Raw genomic sequence first — 21103 nt, 5'->3', positions numbered from 1 at the left:
GCCATGTGCGCCAGAAACACACACAAGAGGTTGGCTGTTTCTTTCAGACCGGGTTACTGTGTGCCAAAGTTACCCCCCTTTTTTGAGGTTTCCTACATAGAGTATTTTTGCATGAACCTGTGCCCTTGAAATGCCATGCAAGATAAGAGTGATGCTCCAGAGCCACAGGTGGCACCTGACTGTAGGATCAGAGAGGTCAAGGAGTCCTGGTATGCAAAAGGTCTTTGAGACCATGTCCTTGAACCTGAACTGCTTTCTGCAGCCATTCAGACTACACAGATGGCACTGCAATAGAGCAGGCTGGTTTGGTATGTCTAAGAAATTACACCAAAGAGCGGAAAAAGGCCTTGCATGTGTCTGCTCCTTATTTGCAGCCAACTGACAAGAGGCACTGGCAGAGCTATGCTAATAAAGCACTTAGAGAAGTGGGGTACAACAGCAGAAAATAGCCCAAATTTTCCTCCATCAGTATAAGCTGAAGACTAGCTGTTGCAGTCCCTCGGGGTCTGGGCGTTGTCAAGCCTGAGAGGTACCACTGCCACTCCCTTTCTATGCACCTCTTCAGTAGAGCACCAGCAGAAACACATCTTGAATTTGGAGGGGTTTCAGCAGCAGAATATGTGGGGAGTGTGTAATTTTGCTCCTAGAACTGATACAGTTCAGCAATATTTAGCTTGTCTGTTTTGTGTATGTGTGGCTGTCTGTGCATCTTTTGCTTAAAAAGTGACCTCTCTTCAAGAGTATGCTATCCCTTGTGATGAAGGAGCAAGCAGTGTTTGCTGAAACTCCAGGTAGTATTTTCCACTACCCATCTTACATAAAACTTTCACAAGTGAATTTTGAAATAAGACAAAAGAAGAAAGGAAGGGATAATCATCCCAGTCTGGAGATCTTGAACAGTCAGTTCAAGTGGGTCGCTTGATCTTTGCACAACTGTTTATCTTTTTTTGTCCATTCTTATTGCTGCATCTTACAGTCCCCGATGGCTATGCTGTGTGCAGCTTCCCTTAGGCACTCATTACAAGGATGGCAAGCAGATTTTAAACTATGCTTCTCCAGGCCTTGGTTGTGCATGTGCATTGCACTGTTTTACAGACCTTTTTAGGCAGATGCCCTTTTCATTTTCAATAAAAAGTTTAATCTTGGGCTTAGCTGACTAGACGGTTGTTGGGTTTGGGGATTTTTTTCATCTTTTAAACCAAGCAAGTTGCTAACCCTGATTTGTGGCATTCTTATTCATACTTCATCATTTCATTAGCTGTAACAGCAGCTATGAAAATACATTTGAGAATGTGAGGAATATTCAATATAAGCTCTGGCAACTCATTTTTCTGTGTCTTGAAGCCTTTTTGTAAATTACTGGTCTCTCTAAATGAGGTTGGATTGGTGAAGATTTGACCCATATTAAAATAGCTTTATAAGGTCTGATTGATAGAGAAGGGAATTCCTGAAAAGAAATGAATGCAAGCATTTGCTTACATCCCATTTTGCTTCAGTTTATTCCTGATTAAAAGGCTTATTTTCGTAGTTTCTTCTCTATATGCAACCTTTGTGTTACGCTCACTCAAAAGCACACAGAAATAAAATGATATGTGCAGCAAAGCAACTTGTCATTGGGCCACTGCAGAATTATGGATTTGATTCATGAGTTGTGCTGATTCATGCCAGGGTGGCTGATGAGCCCTTGCAGTTTGCTCTGGGGGAAGCTGCTGGTCCTGCCGCAGGAGCTGAACAAGCTGTATTTTTGCTGGTTTTCCCCCAAGCCTGCATTTGTAGAAATGCAAATATTTTTGGAGTGAGGCTTTAGCATCCTCTAGGAGGAATGGTAGGCTCTCATGGAAACTACTTGTGAATGCTTTTGTTTGTCGACATCCTGGCAAGAGGGAGTGGGACAGCCTGAAGCCTCGGGAGATGCTGGTGGGACCCCATCCACCAACACCAGCAAAACCACATCCACCCAGAAGGAGATCAGCCCAGACGGTTGCTGAGCAGTGGAAGAAAGTTTTTTATCATGGCATGTATTTATCCACACTATAATATTTTGTGTGTATCAAAGGGTGCAGCGTTTTTAAAATTCCAGGCTGTGTTTCAGGCTTGCAGGCTTTGGTTAGGTGAAACAGGGATTTAAGGGAAGTCCTTCTATTCTGAGGAAAATCAAATCGGCGATACAGTGGGCCATGGCAGGTGTGGATCCAAGGCAATAAAGTTAAGTCTACTGCCAAAATCTCTTCTTAGTTTTCTTCTGTGAAAAGAAAAACCCAGTGTCCCATCAACGCCCATCTGAAAACAGCGGGTTTTGACATGTGCCCTTCACTCCTGCTGGCCCTCGCTGAGGGTGCAGCAGGGAGCAGGCGCCGCGGCGAGTGATGCCCCCTTGGCAGCACGCTGCAAAGCGCGCGTGGCGGGGCTGGGTCCCGCGCTAGGCCTCAGCATCTCTCTGCCAGCCCCTGCCGGAGGGCTGTCCTGGGATAGGTAGTGGCTCTGTTTGATTGCTATCTCTTCTTTTGCCTTTTTTTCCAGAGGGAGGTTTCTTCTCAATCCCTCTTGAGTTTGGAGCATTTTAGAGCCACATGTCAGAGACCAATGGTTTATACCCAGTGCAACCCTGGACTTATTTTCTGCCTGTTTGAGCTGCTCTTTGTGTGGGACGGAGGATGTTCCTATAGCTGGTGAGGCTGTGTGGGTTTTTTCCTCACACTTTAAAGGATGTTGGCTACTTCACTGAAAACATCCATGCCATCAGTTGAGCTGCTCGCTTTTATATCCAGTGTGGGCTTGACACTCTGATTTTATTACCTCTGGATACAGAACTTTTTCCACTAAAAAATTCACAGAAATCATTAATAGTAAAGCAAACTTTACCATAAAGTGATAAAACAAATGAAGACATCTTGTCAGGACAGTGGTGATAACAGTGTGCTTACCCAGGCATGATTTGTAATTGTAACAAACAGTGGTGCTGCTCGGTTCTCTGCTTTGCTTGAATGTGCAGTTGCATCCTCTTAGCATCTCGCAGTTCACACCACCTTTGCAGCTCAGGTGAGAGTCTCCAGCGGAACTAATGCTTCTGCAGCCTCTTCTGCTTATAAAGGCATTCCCGTTAGCAACCCTTTGCAGATCATGAGAAACTCTAGCAAAAGAAGAATTTGCTAGTGATCTCTAAAGAAAATAAAAGAGAAATGAAAAGAAAAAGGCAGTATTTCTAAGGCTCTGTAGCGTAGAGCAGTATAGACTGGCTTTACCTCTAGCAGGGAGGCGATGAGCCGAATTGTGACTCTTGGCAAGAGGTTGTTGCAGTCCATGGCGCTGTTCCCACACCCGGATGATCTCGGGGAAAACAAAGAAGGGTATCTCTCCCCGCTGCCATGCTTGCATGCTGTGAGTAGTCCCCTTTCTCTGTGCGTTATACCCTGTCACAAGGGTAGACTTCTGACAGAAGAGAACAGAAGTGGCTTTCCTACAAGCAGTGGGCAAAGGAGCTGGGGGACGGTCGAGCGGTATGTGTAACTGCACAGGATACAGGGGAATCGCGGTGTGTGAGCAGACAGCCCATCGTTCATTCTGTCCGTTTTATAAATATGCATATTTATATTGCACGTGTAAATAATACCAGGGTGTGTTGCCTGTGCATGATGTATGTAACCCTGTGGGGTAGGGTGGGGGGCGGATACCAAGGCTGCTTAATGGGCTTTCTTAATTTAGCAACCATTAGCGTGCCTGCCTGTCAAATGTTTTTAATTCTACGCTTCAGTGTAACCAATGAGTTTATTTCCAGTGCTCCTCGCAGGCATAGCTTAGGCCAAGTACAAGTTGAATAACCTTCAGGAAAGCTGTGCTGTCCTTCTGTCGGCCGCTGTCTTTGAAAATTGCCTGCAGAGTTAGTGAGCAGGAACAGTTAAGATTTACAAACAATGATGAAGCTTGTCATGCATCTTTCACCATTCATCATCTGGGTGCCGTGGCTGGGCGGTGAAGTGTTCTTCATAAAAACCAGCTCAGTGTGAAATACACCTCGCAGCAATGTTTACTGCTCTGAAACTCGTCAGCAGCCCTTTATAGTAAATCCAGATTGCGATGTGACATTACAGTATATCATTGCAGAGCGCGCTGGGGTTTACACTAGGAATGAGTGCAGTTCACACCAGATGAGATGTCGAAATTGAGTTATGTAGGAATTTGGCTGTTATATGGGGATAGCTTTTGTTTTCTGAGGACTGAAAGTTAGCTTTATATATATAATATATATAATCTACACATACCTGTACTTGTGTGTGGGTGCCTATATCAATAGAGAGATATATATACATGGATATATGGATACACACATGCTATGCGCACATTCCGTATACAAACGCTGTGTATGGTTAAATACAGATTTCTCTCATGGGACTCTGTCTTATTTTTATGCTATTTCTTAGAAGTATTTCAGTATTTCGTTGAAGTGCTGCATTTTAGCGTTAGCTTTTCAGCAAAGTAGCCTTTTATTTTCAAAAAATACTGTTGAAAATACAGTTCTTTGAATATTGTAGTTTTATGATTCCTGGGTAGAAATACAGAGTGGGAATTTTCCTGAGGGATTTTTGGTTTAGGTTAAATGGGTTTTTTTGTAGGGTGGCTATAGCAGGTGCTAACGTTGAATTTCGCAGTAGCAAAGCCAGGGGACCCGTGAGGCGAGTGTGTGCCATCCAGCTGGTGCGCTGCCTTTGGGAGAACGGGGCTGTGGGTGGGTGCACCCTGCGGGCAGCCGAGCTCCGGCGAGGCGGAGGGCTGCGGCAGCCGCTCAGCTGGAGGAGGTTGCTTCTGAGACCTAGAGGTGATGCTGCTGCCTGGTAACCACTGAAATGGAGCTAAGGCCCATTGCTGGGTTTTGGTTTGGGTGGGTTTTTGTTGCGTTTTTTTTTGTGTGAATGTCTCCCAGAGCTTGGGAGATGCAACTCTGAGCAGAAGAATTGGGGGAAATTTACCCAGAAACCTTAAAATATGGGAACTACAAAAGTGACTGGTACAGCTGGCTGTGTGCTGGAGTGACAGGTGTTCTCCTTGCTTGTTCTAGTCCCTTCAACGGCAGTGTGGACAGAAGGTCATTGAGAATAAGATAAAATAGTAGGTGTCTTTGTCCAATTACATAAGTAGGAAGTCGGTGAAAAGTATAACCAAGACGTTTTGTGCATGAGTGAATTGAGGCTGAGTCTTTGGAGATAAATCTGCTGTGTTGGGGATCTGGTAGTCTGAGAAATATCCCTGGAGTTAAACAGTAATAGCCACATGAAGTGCAAAGCACGCTGTGTTGGTTGGCCTGCAGACGAGGACAGTGACTTGCTTTAGTGAAAGTGAGGTACTTTGGTGGCAGTTAACTGATTAAAAAGAAATGAAAGAAAAGATTGGTGATAGACCAGCAAAGTTTTTAAGTGCTTCCTGTGATGTTGTCATTTCAGTGCTATACTGCAAAACCTGGAAATTAAGTTATATTTCACTGTCTTTAGTGCTGTGACTGCTTTGTCCTCTGTGTTTGAAACAGAGCCGGCACGTTCTGGACTCTTCACCGAAGCCTTTTGGTTTTATTATTGCCTGCCTTTTCAACCAGAGGGAGAGATGGGATGTTTGAAATACTGTTATATTTAATTTTAGATTTCTGAGACCCATGCTTTGGCATTAAATACAGTTCAGAAGTGGAAAAAGGAGTGGGACTGCAGGTGGTACTGCCAGAGGGGAGAGATAACTATACTTCATTTGTCCTCCTCAGCTGTTTTCAGCTCCTGTGGTTGTTTTTGCTTTGAGTGCTAATCCTGCAGTGAAATCATACTTTCCTAGCTTAGAACAGTTTCCACGTATGTGTTTATTGTTACTGATTTTATTTAGTTGATTTATTATGTTTTCCTAAAAAAACTGCCACTGTAAAGTTTACCTTTCAGTCTGCGCAGGCAGTATGAAGGTAAAGCTTCAGATCCACTAATCATGTAAATACAGAGGCTTCCAGGCATACCAATAGCATTGTAGACTTGTTTGTATTCAGAATTAGCTTAATGATATAGCATTAATCACACCTGCTTCTTTACCAGAGGCTTTAAAGGATCCAGTGAGGTTTCTTAGGGATGATGGGGGAGTGAGAGGGTAGAAGTTAGGCATTATTTATGAAATTTTTTTTTACTTTCTCCTTTTATTTTGAGAGGGGATAGTTCGGACATCTTTTATGTTACTCTTGTGGCTTGAATTAGAGGGGTGGAGAGTAAAGCTGTCACTTATAATGTAGTGGTTTCAGGCCACAGAATGTTGCATATAAAATCAAAGAAGGGACATATTTCTTCACAACCTCGACTGCTTTATGTACCTGTTCGGTTTCTAGTAACTTTACTAAGCTGCAGTCTTCAGATATATATAGTAAGCGGTGCCTTAACATAGGGATGCTGTAATAGCCTTACAAAGCTTGAGGTCTTTACGAATACATACTCGGAACACTATGGTAGAGCTTGTAATTTAATTTCCCATTCTTGCAGGTGACTCATTCCTCTTGCAGTGTCTGCCCTATGTAGATTGAAAGAGAATTCCCAATGTTAGGGCAGGACTTGGGAAAAATGCTCCAGAAAGGTGCCACATTAACAGTATTTAGTGCAGTGCTAGCATCCAGTTGTTGCTGTTCAGACATCTCCAAATTTGAGTTAAATGGGTAAAGTGCTAGCCTGGACCAAGAAAAAAAAAATCATCTTGTATGCCAAGTTACATCACTTAATTTTATGTTGCTTTCCCACACACATACAAAGGTGGGGCTGGCATTTTGTTACAGTGACCCTGCCAGGAATCAAAGCTAACATGTCTACAGAGCACTGTAAAAATAGTCCAGGAGGAAATTGCTCAGAATAGGGGAAAAAAACCACACCGCAAATCAGCTAACAGTATGTTGGCTGATTATAATGACTGTCTTATAGCATCCAGGAGTTGTCAATCATACCTTAATGTTTATAGAAGTGAAAAGTCAATGTGTAGTTGTTTAATTTGACATGACTCTCAGGCTGAGAAAGTGTAATCGCTGGAGGGGACAGTTAAGTAGCTGTGCTCCGTGTCAGCCTGTCTCGCTCCGACTACTGCACTAAACGCTTTCCTGATGAGCGATAGATTTGGTTAAATAACAGGATAATTGCTAGCTACAGCATCCAGCACTCTTTTAATGCCTTGTACTACATCTGTATTAGCTCTTGCCTGAGGCTGTTTGAGGTTTCTGCAAGGAAGAAGGCATGTACGTTCAATTACATTGTTCCCCTTCGGGTTTTGAAGGGCAATTGTTGCAGAGCTAAATAGGCTATAATAAATTATATTTCGTTTCTTCCAAACCTGTTGAAGTACATCAGACATGGAAGTGGTTTAGCTGCTTTCTGCTTGTAAGTGACATTTTGTTAGTCTACCGTACCGAGAACACACAAAGAACTATTTAGACGAAGTGTTTTTTCACTTGAAAAATGGAAAAATACCAGACTTGTCTTGCTACGCTGGTGCAAAGCCAGTGAACTTGTTTTGCATGCTATGAAAGTATTTGCTTCCCCTCGGTGCTTCCACACGTGTAAAGAAGATCATGGTACGAATGCATATTCATGCTCATTGTGCATAATCAGAACAGGAGGGGGACTCCACTCTCCCCTCTGTAATTAGGAGGGCGTCAGCATTTTCATTAACCTTTAGTGCCGTTGGTTGGTGTTGTAGGGAGACTGGATGCCGCTTGGTTGGTAGAGTTCGCCGGGGCGGTTGCCCGCTGATGCGTGCGGTGACGCCGCCTTGCGCTGGCGCAGCTCCCGCTTGCAGCGCGTGTTCCTGTGGCGTCACAGCACGTGCACGGCGGCGTGGCCCCGAGGGACGTGCCAGCAGCTCCCCGGCATTTCTCTGCCATGTACCCCACCTCTGCTGCAACAGGGTCCGCCCTGCTTGGCACCTGCAGGCCGGACGAGATGCCAGAAAAGCAGAAAGCATCTGAGCACAGATGCGGGCGCTACGGCTCACTTGAGAAGTGTTTGAGAGGAACTGGGAGGGGGACACACACACACATTTATTTTTGAAATACGCTTGTCTTAAAAGTCTGAGAAGATCTGGAGATTCATTTTGAAGTATCTTCAGAAATGAACACTTCATTTGTTGGGATTCTTTTTAATATGTGATCCGGAAAGAGCAGGAGCCAAGTTAACCATGTAGGACACCTGTAGTTCATTTTGAAATAAACCAAACAATTGTGATTTTGTTTCTTCTTTAAGACTGGCATTTAACATCTTTGCATTTATTTCCTGCTTTTTAATAATTTTACAATGCCAGTTTTAAAGCTCTGTGCCTGATGTTTGTCTCACAGTATCAGCTAAATCAGTTAAGTTTCACAAGTAGAAGGTTTGCGTAAGGTCTGAATCACACCCCAAATGCTGTGGGTAGCATGTTTATTTACCCCAAGCATGGCACTAATCATGTCTTAGACTGCTGAAAGTAAAAGAATGTTTTTAGTCCAGTTTGTCACTAGTTCTGTTTCCTTTCAGGACATGAAAGAAAACGAAAAATCAATGAGCTCTCTCTGCTGTTCATTTATAAATCATTTTCCCTTTCAAGTTCTGTCTCAGAGCAGTTGCAGACACTGCAAGGAATGTTTTATTTTCCCACCCTGAAACAACTGCACTAGATTTTTTTAGCAGGTTTTTGTATTGGCTTTTGGTTATATAAACCACATTTTGATAAATTCCCATCTGAGCCAGCTTTGAGCTAGCTGTGTAGCCTTAATTACAGTTTAAAACTTCCTAAATACTCTAAATCAAAACTTTGCTCATCTCAGTTTTTGCTGTCCCCTTTCTCAGATACGTATGAGTGTCTAGTTCATAAAGCTGTCTCTATCAGCTGTGTCAAACACATCTTGCCCCTACTCCTCCCTGAGTCACAAGTGTTTCCATGCTACACTTGGGTTTGTGCAAACAGAGTCTACATTGGAGTGAGACAAGACTGGCTTGTTGAGAGGGGTCTGCTGTATTCCTGTTAGGTGGATACTTCTGCAGGGACTAACCCAAATGAAGCTGTAGCTGCCTAAACTGTAGTTAGAAAGGAGTGAGGAGAGAGAAATGTGGGTTGGCACCTAGTTTGAAAGTAATTACCCCTTCTCAGCCGTGGGGCTGACCTCTGTACCTCTGACTGGCCAGCTTGGATCACTTCATCTGCTTTTCTTGCTGCATTCATCTGCTGTGCCTGTCAGCTACACATGCGGAGGGAGACAGAGGTGCCTGCCTGCCCCATCCTCCAAGAGAGGGAAGAAGCCTGCCTTGACCCTGAACAGCCCCAGGCACTCGGTTATTCCGCGTGGTGTAAGCTCCTGCAGCCCCTGCCCTCTCCCCGCTTCACCGCCCCGTCTTGGCGGTGGGTTGCAGCAGGGCTGTATGATACAGCAGAGGATGAGCTCTGCTTTTTGTTTCCCTTCTCTTCTCCCTGCCTTGCCCTTACAGCATTGAATCAGTTTTGTATTGACCAGAGTTGCATTCAGCGCTGTTGAAATTAACTGAGGGGCAGCATTGGAGTGGTCCTCCTCAAAGCAGGCAGTCTTCGACACAGCCACCAGTGTCTGGATCAGCCCACTAGACCCAAGGAACCTGTCTTAAAATTTTCTCTACCACAGATGACAATAATAAAATTCTGATCCTCTATTTATTTATGTAAGAACTTTTCTGTCGCTTAAACATGATCTAAGGTTCACCTTCCTGACTTCAGACCGTAGCAAGCAAAGGAAAAGGAAACACATGTTGAAAAGTGGTTAGATACACTTGAGCCCATTCCAGTGACTTTAGTAAGGAAGGATGGCACAAGAGCACTGAAGTGACCTAGGGCTCTTGTAGGAAACTGAAACGACCAAGGTTTTTAGGCCCTATCGACCCACAGCTTGTAGACCATTACCTGTGATCTCAGGGGGAGCTTGGCCCTTCCTAGCAAGGCTGCTGCTGTCAGGATCCTGAAGAAAGTGCTGAACACTGGTGGGTTGACCGTCCAACCAGGTCTGCATCGCCACGGCTGTAGGAAGTCAGCCGGACATCTTGGGCCTGGGGAGGTGCCGCTGACAGCACCAGCAGCATGGTTAGGCGCAGCCCATGCCCTCCAGCTGATGGCACACAGTCAGGCGGAGGCTGGCCCTTCACCTCCGAGCAGGACCAGCCTCCCTGCCGCACCAGCATTTCACAGTCTGCATTTAATACTGCTATTGTGTTCCTGGAAATAAATATAAATATAACGCAGCGGGTCTGTCTTAGGCCTAATGTTGTGTGAAACTTCATTTAACTTATTTGACTACCTCAAAAATGTTTTGTGTTCAGTTTTTGTCCCTATTTTCTCAAGTATTGTGACTTATTGCAGCGAGGTTCCTAAACTTTGGAGTGCATAAATCTCACTTTAAAATAAGTAGCAACATTTTTACTCTGTTCATGCATATACCCATCTTCTGCTGCATATTTTATCCATACTTGTTGAACCATTTTGCTGCAAATCTGCTTGACTTGCTCCCAAATTAAAGTTAATATTAAAAATGGTAATGCCATGGTAATATTAAGTCACTTTAAAGCCTTCTGGGGTTTTTAAACTGCAGATTCACTTAAATTGTAAGCTGTAAATGATAAGGCTTCTTCTGTCTTCCTTCGTGTTCAATTTTGAGCACAGTTGTTGGTGAGTACAGTCTTGCTCATGCTGAAGTCAGTGACAAACCTCCTGCTGCTTTCACCAGTGTGGTATGAGTTGTGAGTGCTTGTTTTCTCCCTTCCTAGCAGAGAAGCTTGCATTGTAAGAGCATTAAAAAAAAAAAAAATCTATTCTTTGCAGGGGAAAAATCTATTGTATCTACCGTAACAGATCACTTCCCTTAGACTTAGCATTTTCTCTGATTGTTTAGTAAACTCTTGATTTCCAAAAGCTTGCAAATCATGTCCAAAAAAATCTTTTAAGCTGTATAATATGGCACTTCTGCACTGAGCCAGTATTTTCTAAAATTAAGAGTGTCATTAAACCTGAAAGAGCTGAGGCCATCATTATTAGCTATTTGGTTACTCTTTGTCAACAATAAAAATGTAAAGAGCAGTAGCCAGAATTAACATTTACATTTATATGGCTGGTCCTGGTGTTGCGCAAGCCGTGATATCCTCCTTTTTTTCCTGATATGGTAGTGAAGATTAACAACCTTTCTGACCCAAGAATGGAGAGACATTCAGCCAAAATAGTGTTATGTTTGGATTTCTGTGCTGAACACCAAAAAGTTATACATGATTATTAAAGCTCTTAGGATCCTATTTCCTTCCTTTAGTATAGCTACACAAGGGAGAAACCTCGTGCCACTATCCTGAACCGTGAGTGCACTCTTTCCTTTAAAATTACCATTGCTTTTCAAAAAACATTTTCTTGCCACAGCTATTGCAAATGGCAATGCATTTTCTAGGTAGGACGATCGATGCTTTTAGAGGTGGTTATTCACAAGGAACTTCTTGTTTAGACAGGTTTTAAATATATATACCAAGCAAAACAAAGGCAACCGTATTGTAGTGACGCCCAGAAGCAGATGAGGAGTTGGGAGCCACTAGCTGTCTCCTGTAGGAGTTAGATGTAGCGTGTGTGGTCTTTCCTCAAAACAGGGAGCAGCCCCCGTGTCTGTCTGTCTGCACCCGGCAGTGTCAGCAGGCACCCCCCACAGAAGCAGTGGGCAGCCCTTCGTCCATTCGTTCTCACGTGCTGCCGCGCAACAGCCGTGATAAGCGTACGCGACTACATTGCCACTAGTTAACGGCGGCTGGGGGTGTCCGTTTCAGTCGCCTGTGTGGCACTATCGGTGGGTTAGGTGGTGGTGGGGATGTGTGGAAAAGCCTGCATCATCAGTGGAGAAGATGCAGACCCCAAAGGAGATGGACAGTAAGCAGTCTCCATGAAATTTGCATGAGGTCCCCAAACTATTCCTGAGAGGACTGCAGGGTGCAGAGAGATGACACCGTGTTCTCCTCTTTAGAGCTGGCTGGAAATTGTTCTGATAAAAACTTTTGCTTTGGAAAAGATCCAGCCCACTGGTTGGTTTTGCTGAAATCACATTTCTGTGAACTCACAGCAGGACAAGTGGAGAGTTCAGCTGGACACCTGCCTTCTTTCCTCAACAGGCTCACATGGATGGTGAGTCCATTTGTTCAGCCTGGAGACAAGAAGGCTCCATGGAGACCTTATTGTGGCCTTTCAATACTTAAAGGGGGCTTATAAGAAAGACGGGGACAGACTTTTTAGTAGGACCTGTAGCAACAGGACAAGGGGCAATGGTTTTAAACTAAAGGAGGGTAGATTCAAACTCGATATGAGGAAGACATTTTTTATGATGAGAGTGGTCAAACACTGGAACAAGTTGCCCAGAGAGCTTGTAGATGCCCCATCCCTGGAAACATTCAAGATCAGGTTGGACTGGGCTCTGATCAACCTGATCGAGTCGAAGATGTCCCTGCTCATTTCAGAGGGGTCAGACTACATGACCTTTAAAGGTCCCTTCCAACCCAGCCTATTCCATGATTTTATGATTCTGTGATTCCTGTCCCTAGATTTGGAGTTGCAGGCAGTCTGTTGCTGGTTTTGCCTTGCCACTGGAGGTTGCCGTCTGTTCACATGGGTGTGTGGCTTCTTCTTGACCTAGAACTGTGGAATGGTTTATTTTCTTTTTCACAGGGAAAAAAAAAAGACTTCTGTTTCAAAAAACACAGTTCATTTCATGGATCTGACTTTGAAGGTAGCCGCACAGGAGCAGGGTGTGGGGCGCCAAGATCCCTGCCTTGCTGCTGCAGCCAGCAATGGGAGAGCCTAGGGAGTTGCAAGCCTCCTGGCCCCATAGCACAGCAATTTTGTGCAAAACCAGTCCTGGCAGGATAAGATGCCCAGAATAGACGTTTGGGCATGCACACGAGCAGCTGGCAAGATAATTAGATATTTATCATGAAAAATGATTGACGTGTGTGTGTTATAATCTTGTTGTTTCAACAGTTTTTAATTACTATAGGAATAAGAAAAACAGTCCAAAAAGTGGATTCGAAGTAATTTTTTTCTCAGAACTGCCTGTGTCTTTTGCCAGTCTTCCGAGTACAACACACCAGAGACATCTTTTTTTTGATGGAGAATCAGTCTCCAGTGTTGTGTGTGGAATAGAGAAGTAGTATCTGACCTCCAGGAATAAAGAGATGAAAGGTCCCAGCTTTGTCACAGCCTTGTTACGTGATGAAGCAAATCGCTTCATTCCCCTGAGATTCTTTGCTGTTCTTCAGCTGGTGGCAGATCTCCAAATACCCCCATCCCTCATAGCCACTTTTTTATATGCCTTTCCTGGAAATCGATGCCTCCTCATATGTTTCTGTGGCTGCTCTCTAATCTTGGATCTTGAAATGTTTTGTTGGTTTGGTTTTTTTTTTTTTAAAAAGCATTGTCTTTTTGTTGGCCTCTGGTTTAGAGCACAGCCATGCGAACCATTGGGTCTGCCCTGCCATGGTGGACTATGAATCTCTCTGAGGGAAGTAGGGCTCTCCAAAAGTAGGTCTGCTGGTAGTCATAACACAGAGTCAACCTGAAAGAGAGGCATGCGCATCTTTCCAGTACTGGCAGTACAAAACCGAAGGGGCTGCATGTTCAGCAGCAGAATGGGTTCTCCAGTGTCATTCCCCCTGTTGCTGTGCAAATGTGTGCACAGGACGACGCAGGGTTTAAATAAGTCACTGGAGAATGGTAGGGAAGGAAGAGGGAGATGCCTTTGGTATTTTATCGTGATGCCTTTTCTTTGTAGTGTTACTACTAGGTTAAAAATACCTCAAATCTGTGACCTCATCTCACCTCTTTTGTGATGCAGAGGTCGTCATGCTTCTTGTGTAATCCTACAGAATGTTTACACTTACAGGTGACCCAAAAAAACCTGCAGAAGTGCACGTTTTACCTTGTTACCCCACAGTGAGAAATGTCTGCTTTACATTGAGATGTCCTGTCCCTGAAGAACGTTTTGCTTCATGTCTTCCAAAACAGAAATGTCTGTGTGAAACCATTAGAATCATGTCTCCTTATTGAGAGAACTAACCATCAGGGTTCCTGGCAGTGGAGTATAAACTGGGGAGCTTTCTGTGGAGTTGCACTGATGTATACTGTGCTCAGACCTGGCTTGGGCAGTGACCATTGTTGGTGAGTACCTTGCACAAGGGGTGAGTGACCATTCACTTCTGCCAACCCAAAAGCAAGCTTTTACCAGCTGAATTCTGCCTGTTGCCTTTCAGTCGTTCAAAGTAAGGGTACTCCTCTCAGCACACCTGATCCTCCTGAAGTTTTTCCGAGACGGTTCACCCTCTGCCTTTTCTAGCCTGCAGCAGTGGCTTGGTGACATCAAGTTAGCCACAGAATGTAACACTGGTGATAGCAGAGAGTGTTGGTCCATCAGTACTGCTCTGCTCCAGATCGTGTATGCAAGCATGTAGCGTGGTTGCTTTGTAATGTCCAAGGTAGGTTTTGGAGTCTCCGAAAAAAAGCCTGTGTTTCCTGAATATCGTCTTTGTGTCCTCCCTGTCTAACTGGTGGTGAGTGAGAAGTGGAAAGCCTTGTTTGATTGTTTCACATGTTATTGTAAGAGAATTTAAAGCCAGAGGTGAGGGAGTCAACAGGAGGATATTGTCTTCAGCTTCTGGTTTCTAATTACATCAGTTACAGCTCTCCCTTCTTAGTTGCTAAAAGTACAAGCATGAACTGGAAAAGAATGAGATAATCTGTGGTAAAGCATGCTGAATAAAGATCTCCATTCAGATCTTTACCTTTTATCCCAAGTTCCTCATGCCAAGAATTAATGCTATTTGAAAATACACGATGAATGTGCCCTACTGTGGGCATCCAAGATAATCCTAATTGCTTGAAATGTTAGTGAGAAGGGTAGGTGTTGGAGAAGGGGCAAAGGGCTCTACTGTGAAATAGTATATCTGTGTTAAAACACACAGATGGGACGTGTTTTCGGTTCCGGATCCTTAGGCTTGTTTTTTATTTTTTGCATCAAAAAGCAGCTCTGCTTGTTGCTCTTGAAACTTCTTGTCAGCAGGAAAATATCCACGGACATACATTTCTAGAACTGGACTGGTTGCCCTTGTGTTAATAACATGCAAAGCAGAAAAGGAACATCGCTCCCATTTTCTTCTAAGTTGGTCCGTGTTACAGTCAGCACAGAACAGTCCACAACATATTGATAAAAGCAAAAATCGCAAAGACATTTCAGCTGGTGTATGTAATACATGGGTTTCAGTTTTGAGGCAGATCCATAGCTGAGTTTCATTAGTCCCTTGTAACTATTTGGTATCAGCCTCCTGTTAGACTAATGTCTCATCTTACTCTCTGCTGTGCAAAACACTGCTTCTAAGAAGGCTGCACCTGTGCTACGTTGTGGTGACCAGCTGCAGCGAGCAGAAACCCTTGGCTTCAGGTGGGCTTCCAGAATTTGTCCCCATGGGAGCCATCACCTGGTCCAGGTCTGTGATGAGGCCTGAGGGATGGGAGGAGAAGGACAGTCAGCACAGAACATTTTTAGCACATTTATGCACTTGCAGATGTTGGCAGGAATTCTCAGTCAGTAGGAATCATTTCATCCCAACATTTATCCTGAGCAAGAGAGATGAGGAAGGAGACAGCAATGTTTTTATAGGTTAGTTGGGGATTCAAGTGTGAACATCCTTCAGAAACACGAGTTACTGCAGCTTTACAAAATACTAATCTTTGTCTTCAAAGGAAATCTTGAAAACACAGCTGATGAAAATTTATCTCTTAATTTTCTCAAGGTTTTGCTGCTTCTCTGTGGCCTTCTAACAGGAGCCCATTGAGCCATAGCCTTGTGACTGCTGGTGTCTTAGGTCTGCACAGAGCAGAACAGCAGAGTATGAGACTGGTGCCTTTGCATGGCTGGTTTATGAAGAACAGCCTGCCACTAATGCTGGTGTCTTCACCCTAGTATAAGTCAGTAGTCCTTCATCTTTTCAAATAGTGCATTCACACAGGACTGAATTGCATGAGAGATTCAGTAGAGAGAGATTTTCTTTTTGACCTTTTGTAAATTAACTCTGTGCTTAAAGAGTTGAGCATTTGGGAACATAGGGTTAAGCAATCCAAAGGTGAAAGGCAGCTGAATGGAGATTGCTTAGAATAACTTAACTGGGCCTTTCTGCATGTGTTTGCATCAAGATTTCATCTTGCCCGTCTTGTGATAATCTACAGGAAAGTCAGGACAGACCCTGACACTCTTGTTGCCACACTGATGCTTTCTCCACAATAGGAAAATTGTGTTTTTCTCTCACTCTTTTTTTGTGTGTTGTTTTCTCAGTTGCTGAGCCATCGGCTGAGAAGATTCTGATGGTTCTCTGATTCTGAGTGCCTGGTTTTGCAGCAGTAACTGGGGTTTTTTGTTTGGTTGATTTGGTTTGGGTTTTTGACCTAATGTTTTTGTCAGCCAGTTGCCATGTGTGTTCTGGTAGTTGCTGTAGCTTGGCAGGCTGTTTGCTGGCGGTGAGTGGTAGAGCCAGCCCTCCGGGGTCAATCTGAGCAGTGGAGTGGCAGGGCACCATCGACTAGGGTGGAAACAGGGCAGTGTTACCAAACCGAATACGACCCATGGTATTTCCAGGCCACCAAACCAGCCTATCTCCAGAGCATTGCTGGTTACCCCACTATGTCCGATAGCAGCACCGAGAAGATGGGTGCCAGTCCTTGAGATGGTGACCTGGGGAGAGGACTGTCCTGTTCCACTCTTCGCCTGGGTAGCATCGCTTGCTTCTTGGCTTGACTGCCACCTATTTCTCAGGCCTGGTTGTTTTTCGAGACACTTTGTATAGGATCTGTGGACCCTGGAAGCTGCTGCTTGCTTAGACAGCATCCACTTCCAGTGGTATTTGCAAAAGGAAAATGCTTTGTCTGCAGGGGAGAGGGTACCATGAAGAGCAGCTCCTGTCCACCCTCACGCTGAAAACGGAGGCCTTAGTGATGCTCCGGTGCCCTTGAGCTGCCAGTGGCAGTCTGGTTCTGCTTCCCATCATCCGGCACGCGTGGCTGTGCTCGCGTGCCTGTGTGTGCACGCTGGGGAGAAGTGCGTGGGCCCTAGCAGCATGTGGGACTGGCATGCTTACTTATTTTCCTTCTCCCTGAAAAAGAAGGTGAAAGAGTTTTAAAAAATGGATTGTACCTCTCAACTGTAAATCTTTCAAAATAGCTCCTTATTGAGAGTTTAATAGTTTTTTAAATGTAAACTCGGGAAAATATTTACTTTTCAAGCATGAATATCCTTCTGCTTTCTCACATCACTGGAAGTATATTATTCTTTTCAGTCCACTGAATTCCAGGGATCACTCATGTTAAAAGTCAATGCGGTTTCCAGTGTCAGAAGATGTAAGGTTTTGTGTTTATGGTTAGAATCCCTTCTCGCGTCTTTTTCTGTGTGATAGTAGCCAAAAATTTTTCAGATTCTTATGGCTCAAAAGTATTCGGGTGCTTTCCCAAGGGTAAAAGGTAATTAGATCAAGGAACGGTCTTTAAAAACTGTCACCGACCCAATTCTGGTACTGTTATTTACACAGATAAGGACTGTGTAACAACAGTGGGAGGATCAGCCGCAAACCTCAAACAGATGAAACTCATAGACTTAAATCAAAAAGAACATGGGTTTTGTTTCTTTGAACTTGGAACTTCTACATTTTACTGCTGTGTGATTAAAACACTGGAACAGAATTGCTAATTTCCTTTTTGCTGCCTTTTTATAGCTACAAGTCCCAGACCGAGTATCTTGCTCTTATTACCAGCGTTGCACCTACCCACTGCTGCTGGCTTGAAGTGGAAGTCTATCCGAGTAAGGAGTACGGGTTTGGATAGAGGAGTAGCACTTTCATCAGCTAGAGATAATATGTCAAGAGTGCCAGGTTGTTTTTAAAATCTATGTGGCTGTAGTTACATACCCCTGTGCACAGAGACCAGCATCTATAGCCCAAACTGCCTAACCGTCAAAACCGTGATCCGTTTGGAAGTCAGTGCAAAAGCAACCCATGTTATTTAGATCAGTGCTTCAGACCCTGAGCCGGTTTGTGAGACCAACCAGTTGGTGACTGGAACTGTGCCCAGGTAATGACACTTTCCATTTGAAGTTTGGTTGGGATGTCTGATGCCCCATGAGAAAAGCTGGAAGGTTGGTGGAGCTCCACTGGTCCAGAAGGCTTAGGAGCCACTGCTTGAGGTGATAAGGAACAGATGTGGGTGTCTGTCTACCAAAAAAGTTGTGTCATTCCCCAGGCTTATAATAAATTAGTGTAGAGTTGCTGGAGAAATAGATCATAAAAATGAAGTGGCAGTTTTACTGTGGTAGGGTTGCAACATCCGCGCTGTAGCATGTTGGGTGGCTTTTCTGTTGGTTTCTTTCCATTTAGAAAAAAAACTTTCTGTAAGTTTGTCACAGAGATTTATAGATCTCAGTATTTAAAAATGGACCTTTCCATCACTCCAGGCACATGCACACTAAAAATATTAACAAACCCTTTAAAATAAATAAGCCTTTTGCCCATTTGGCTACTCAGGAGTAAACAAAAAATTGTCCCCTTCTAACCGCAATCGCTTCCTTCATACTTCTGCCCCAGAGCCTGGGAACACAGAGATTCCTTACAGCACGTCCTAAATCTTAACACATTGGGCTTTGCTAGACCAGGGCAGAACGAGGTTTCAGAGTCAGAGAGCTCAGTCCTTGAGTCAGCCAGCCCTGTTGAAACCACACGACTGTTTGTTTACTACGTAATGTAGGGTACCTCGTGGAGAAGAGTGATTCCTGATGCCAGACATGGCCAGATCCAACCAAAGCTCCTGTTGTTCAGCTAAGCCCCTGAATGACCTTTGGGGAGGCAGTCTCTAGCACACATCAGGAGAGGTGCCGATCGCTGCAGTTTCTGTAGGTGATTTCCCCTTTGACATTGGGGTGTGGACCTGCAGAGCATCTCTGTTCGGTCATTTTGTTGTAGTTAAAGCATGAACCACTCCAGTGAGGTACTCACCTGAAATAATGCATGGTGTGTGCTTCCAATCCCAGGAGAGCGGTGCAGACTGGGCCACCCAGTGAGTGTGTTTGTGCTGTGAGCCTGTCTCACCAGGTGAGCCAGATTCCCTTCCAGAGGAGCAGAAATGTTCCTCTCCTCCTCCGCTCATTTTCCCTAACCTGCATGTTTGTGCCTGGTTCAAGTCCTAGGAGCTTGTAGGCCCTGATGAAATCTCAAGCACAGACTTAGCAGAGGAAGTGAAGTGGAAGGACAAGTTGCGTCCTCATCCGGACACTGAGGAGATGTGACTTCTCCTTGGACTCCACTGTCAACCCCACTTACACACTGAAAAGGGGAGGTAGGAAACACAGCATCAGGCATCGCCTGGTATGTTCTCATGGCAGAGGAGAGCTTGGCTCTTGCACCCTGCCAGGAGCGTTTCTGGTCCTGCAGCGCTTCTGGGTTTCAGGATTGGTGGGCTAGAAAAAGTTAAAAAATCTACAAAGTTGTTCCCAACTGCAGGTTACCTAAGTGCTATTCTGGCCTGCTCTAGGTGCACATCAGTGCCCTCCTGCAGCGGGCCAATGGTTATTCAGGCCCGGAGATGCTGGAGGCCTGTTTGGCTGCTTTGTGGATTTGACCACATAGCAGAGGAATATATGATTCTCCAGACCCAGATTGCTCTTTCTGTGTCATTAAACCATTAGCATTCGTGGGATGTCTAAAAACTGTTGGAAATTGCCTTGACAATTTTGTCACTCCATCATATCTAAGCACTGCATTCTGTTCTTTGTCTTTTAGCTAGGAGAAAATGTAGTATGGGGTTAATATCCCATTCATCAAGTTAAAAAAAAGTTTTATGTCAGATCTGAAAGACAATAGTAGAGTCTGCTTTGGCAGGGTGATGTTAGAGCCTTACTTGTTTGTCCCTTACTTGCATCAAAGGAGAGACTTGCATGAAATCAAGGAGCCAGGATCTGCGGTGTCAAAACTGGGCAAAACTCCCTGAAAGTAACAGAAATTGCCATTTTATCTAGTCACAGGAAAAGCAGATGAAAATGATACATGAGACCTCAACTCCATAATGTCTTTTCTGTCACTTGGTAACCACCGTTGTGTTTAAAATAAGGACAAATCAGGAAGCTGAGCTGCAAATGGAAGTTACTGCAGAAATACAGGATACCTCAGAAGTGGGATGCTGGTGTTCTGTTAAAGGAGTGTTTCTCCTTTTCCCAGTGATGGGGTAAACCCAGGTGGCTGCTGTTTACTTTCCTTGAACCCCGTTGGATTTGCATGGCTGTGAAAGTCAAGCCTGACCTTTTCTTTCTCATTGAACTTCAGAGTTGCTGGAAGCCCCCGGAGACTGCAGGCACCCAGGGCTCAGGCGCGGTGGAGCTGCTCGCTCGGGCGCAGCGGTGCTGGTTGGGGACGGAGGTTAAGCCTCAGCTCCCTATCCCTTGTTCTTGCGCAGTTGTACTAGATTCATCATGACTTCTAAAAAACCAAGCAGTGGTTGTAAACAATATTCTTTTTTAAAAGATCAGAGCCTGGTAATATTCTCCACTAAACAGTAAAATCCGGGACGTAGTAAGTATTGATGATTAAGGTGTCAGGGGCCCATGGGGCTCCCGCTGTGATTTAGTTCCCTCCGACTGCCTCAAGTACCGATGCGTTTTGCTAATTACATCATAGATTTTCGTATTGATGAACAGAATCTGAATTAACACGGGAAGCACTAATGTTACCCTTTCACTATTATTGTTGTACAAGGAGCCGTGGCAGATGCTGGCAGTTAGTTACACAAACATTAGTATTAACGATTGGCCATTTGGAATTGGTGACAAACTGCCGCCCGCCGGAATCCTGAGCCTGAAACCAATCAGGAAGTTAATGAGGAGAGAAATTACCACTGCAGCTTCCCCTTAATTATATTCACGGTAGGCAGGAAGGGAGTGTTGGGGGTGGATCTCGACTCATCTAAGGTTAGGAAGGTCAGAGACCCTTTTACTTGGTTTTTGTATCTACTGCAAATTGCAATGTTGCAACCGTTCCTAGCACTATATTAGTTTTAAATTCTTTAATATTTGACC

The 21103-nt window shown here is 44.4% G+C and overlaps 1 protein-coding gene across 3 annotated transcripts in view; it reads left to right on the top strand.

Annotated features, from left to right (window-relative positions):
• The window catches only part of DMRT1 (doublesex and mab-3 related transcription factor 1), a 60093-nt gene that overhangs the window by 38561 nt on the left and 429 nt on the right, over positions 1-21103 (top strand). The gene's annotated exons all lie outside the window — the stretch shown is intronic.

Source organism: Nipponia nippon, unplaced genomic scaffold, assembly GCF_047370975.1.
Source record: "Nipponia nippon isolate SJK-2023a ecotype South Korea unplaced genomic scaffold, ASM4737097v1 scaffold_8, whole genome shotgun sequence".
NCBI lineage: Eukaryota > Metazoa > Chordata > Aves > Pelecaniformes > Threskiornithidae > Nipponia > Nipponia nippon.
Note: the sequence above shows the minus strand (reverse complement) of the source record. Positions and strands in the feature narration are given on the sequence as shown.